Below are 4,241 nucleotides of genomic sequence, written 5' to 3' on the forward strand. Positions count from 1 at the left end.
CCACCAGGGAAGCCCTCAATATACATACAAGGGGACATACGGGTGAGAGGGCAGAGTTCCATTATGAGATAAGAGAACCAAGAAACCTGTGCCACCTGACTTCCAGGGGCTATGAGCTTTGTGACTGCCTCCTTGGGGCTCAGAATCTCTGTCATCAACTCTAAACAGGTTAGGTTTCCATTAGCAGCTACCCACCCCTCCAAAAGACAGAAGAGGAAAAAGGACCGGTCAGTAAAGAAGCCGCTCAAAGTCTCTTCTCGTAATACACCACAGTCATGTAGTTGACATCATCTTCCTTGCAGAAAGATATAGAATTAAGCACAGAGTAACCTGAGCAGCTTCAGTTACCGGGACGGTGCTTACATTCTTAGCGGGCTTATATTTGTTCTCAATCAAGGGTGGTGGTGGTGTAGTCACTAAATCCTGTCCGACTCTTGCGACCCCATGGACTATAGTCTGCCAGGCTCCTCTGTCCGTGGGATTCTCTAGGCAAGAATCCTGGAGTGGGTTGCCATATTCACAATTAAATACAGAAGTATATAAAAGGTTTAGAATCATGGAAGACAGTTTTGCATTAGGAAGGAATCAATGCATATTTGGAAATGTATATATTTGTAATACTTAAGCATTAGAGTAATAATTTAAAGGCAAAATATCAAAGGTTCACTTGAATACAGATATTTGATTTTAAATATCTTACTTCTATCATGAATAGCACTGGCACATTTACAAAACTTTTGGATTCCCCCTATTTATTGTTCTCTTAAGAATAAAAATTATCAGGGAAATGTTGTTGGTTGTTATAGTATATTGAAGAACTTAAAAATGAAATAGCTTATACTACAATTAGAAATGCTTATGAACTATAATTCCGTGGGCCATAACTACATGCACTCTAGAAGCCATGAGCTGCAAACTACTCAGCCCATGAGCAGCAACTACTGAAGTCCACACACCCAGAGTCAGTGCTCCACAACAGGAGAAGCAGCCACACTAGGGAGTAGCCCCCACCTGCTGCAACTAGAGAAAGCCCGCGCACAGCAACAAAACCCAGTGCAGCCAAAAGTAAGCAAATAAATAAAAATTTTAGAAAAGAAATGCTCATGAATTATTACCTCTTCATAACTTCAAATTTTAAATATGCATTAATTGCTTGATTGAGGCATAGTATTTTAAGTTGATATCTTATTGTTTATATAATGTTTTGGAATAAGCAGAAGAAACTTTGATGCACTTTATTTGTTCACTAGATTATACTAATTTTTTTAGATACCCCGAATTTTACTTACAGAAAATTGAAGCATTTAAAAATAAAATATTTAAATTTATTAAGACATTTAAAGTATTTGAAGATGTTTTACATTTATTAAATGATGAAATATTATTTAAAACCCTCAAGATAACTGCTAAACATTTATAGATTTATAAATAAAATCGGTAATGAAAAGCCTAAGGAAGGATAATTTTATACATCTGTCATTTAGTAAATTGAATAACAAGTGTTAAAAATAAGCTCCAGAAGTGTTCTCTTCATACAAAAAGGCAACAAGAAAAAATCAGAAGGGCTGAAAGATATTTAACAGGACTGATAAATCTGCTTCCATGCAATTTACAGAATGCAAAGAAAGTTCAAGATGGAATGTAGTTTATTTTCAATGGCAGATTTTAACCAACTCTTCATTTGATACCAATTAACCTGAGTCTTCCATCTACCTACATTCCTATAAAAATATATTTCTCAAAGCCACTAATTGTATTGTACACATATATATTTCTTCTCTTCTTCAGTCACATTCGAAGTACAAAGCTTATATAGGGTGGATTTAGACTAACAAGCATATATGCTTATTATAAATTCACAAAGAACCCCTTTTCACTTATTAGTCAAATATGTTCCTTCATGCTGCTCTATAGACAGGTGTATAAGGATAAGACTCATTAGGAAGTATTCTCCAACAGATAAAATGCTTGTGTAAGCTTATTAGTATGCTCATTTTACACGAAAGGTAATTGAAAGTTTCTCTGAATGGCTTTTTCTTAAGGGGGATAAAAGCAGATGCTTTCATCACAAGCACCATTTACCAAGCAACTTGAAATGCATGGCATTTATAGGAAACAAAAAAAGCAAACAGAAGAACTGTACTCAGAACCACTGCTCTTATCAACTGGACTCCCAATGCATAGAAAAATTACTGTATTTCTCTTTCAACTCAATCCATCACCCTTCAGAATGACTACCTCAATCTTTACATATACAGTCCTCCGCACCCCCTCTATTCTCGTTACTCTTTGTCTTTTTCTTCCTTGATACAAACAGAATCCATGAAGAGGAAACCATGTCGCATGCTTCTCTAAAGCAGTCTCAGGCCAATCTGTACGATGACCACTTCCTCTATCTGCTCAGATGTATTACAGAATCAACTGTCTTAAAATAAATAAACGAATGAATAAATAAATTTACCTGGGATGTTTCAGGCTTGGTTTCAAGATTCCCTGGGAGATTTCACATGGATATTAAGAAGAATATGTTACAGAATTATCTTGGCGTCAATACCCAGGAAAGAAGGGGAGAACAGCATGATGAGGAAGGGCAAGGGGAGAAACTGGACTTCATGCAATGCGTGGGGCCACGTGGAGCTGGATGGACACCTTGGAGTTGTATACAGGCCCAGTCCAAGTTGAAGCAAGGAGCTGGGCCTTAAACCACCACATAAAGCAGCCTGTTGTAAGTCACTCCTAGAAAAGATGGCAGGTGTTTTTAACCAAAGCAAATCCCAAAGAAGATTGTTATCATAACATCTACAATACAATGGAACCCCATTTTCATCATGTTCACACTTCAATATCCCCTGTTTCTAGACTGACCTTTACCAGATCCAACTCCACCGAATTTTTAAATGTCAGAGTACCTCATGATTCCTTTTCACCCCTCATCCTATAATAGATTCTCTCAAGTCAATCTCATCTTCCATGCTTTTAATAATCACAGGCTGCGGTAATTCAAATGTGTATCTATAAGAGACGTTATCTTCTAGCCCTACACAGATAAAACTGTAGAATTCTACCCATGACTCATTCTACCTCCTGCTTTTTCCCAAACAATATACTTTTTTATTCTTGTTTTACACAGATAAGCCAGAGTGTAACTTTTAAAAAATAATTAGATCATATTACTTTTCAGCTACACTCCTTCTGTGGCTTCCCATTTTCCTTCAGAAAAATCAAAAGATTCTGAAAATTGACTCTTCCAAAGCTCTGCACATTGTGATTCACTTCTTCCCCCCACTTCCTCTATTTAATTGTATTCAATCCAGTTTTCTCCCTAACCCCTTCCATGAGACTAGTTCGTATTTATACATAAAGTCTCAGTTTACATGACTTTTTAAAGAAAATCCTTCATTCATATTTTTCCAGAATATTCTGTGGATTTTATCCAGAGTCTCATTTTATCTTTGTGTTAATTGAAATGGCAATTTATACAATTTTTTTATTTCAATGTCTTCTATTTGACTGTAAGTTCAAAGAAGGCTGGGAAAAAAGTCTATCTCAAGTGCTGAGCAGAGCGTCTGATATACAAAAATAGTTATATGTATGTATATGCTGAACAAAGCAGCATGACCCAAAAAATAGATCACTTGATAGGTAGAATTTAATTAGGATTAGTGTCAGAGGCCTATTGGGATACAGCAGAGAGGGATAAGCACCTATTACTAGAAGGAAGAAGAAAATGTCAATGAAAAATAGGGGCTAGAAATCCAAAGATAACATAGAGGGTAGCAAAAGAATTTGCTTTTTTGAAGTTGTCTAAATGACTAAGCTACAAAACAAGCATGACTAAGTTCCTCACAATAAAACACCTAAATACTGTGAAGCAGGAAGTTTCCTGGTGGTCCAGTGGCTAAGACTCCATCCTTCCAACGCAGGGGATGAGGGTTTGATCCCTGGTTAGGGAACTAGGTCCCACATACCATAGCTAAGAGTTCACATGCTGCAACTAAACCCGACACAGTCAAATAAGCAAACAAATAAATAAATACTATAAACTAATAGGGCTTCCCTGGTGGCTCAGATGGTAAAATATCTGCCTGCAATGCAGGAGACCTGGGTTTGATCCCTGGGTTGGGAAGATCCCCTGGAGGAGGGCATGGCAACCCACTCCATTATTCTTGCCTGGAGAAACCCCATGGACAGGGGAGCCTGGTGGGCTACAGTCCATAGTGTCTCAAAGAGTAGGACATGAC

Source organism: Odocoileus virginianus, chromosome 25, assembly GCF_023699985.2.
Source record: "Odocoileus virginianus isolate 20LAN1187 ecotype Illinois chromosome 25, Ovbor_1.2, whole genome shotgun sequence".
NCBI lineage: Eukaryota > Metazoa > Chordata > Mammalia > Artiodactyla > Cervidae > Odocoileus > Odocoileus virginianus.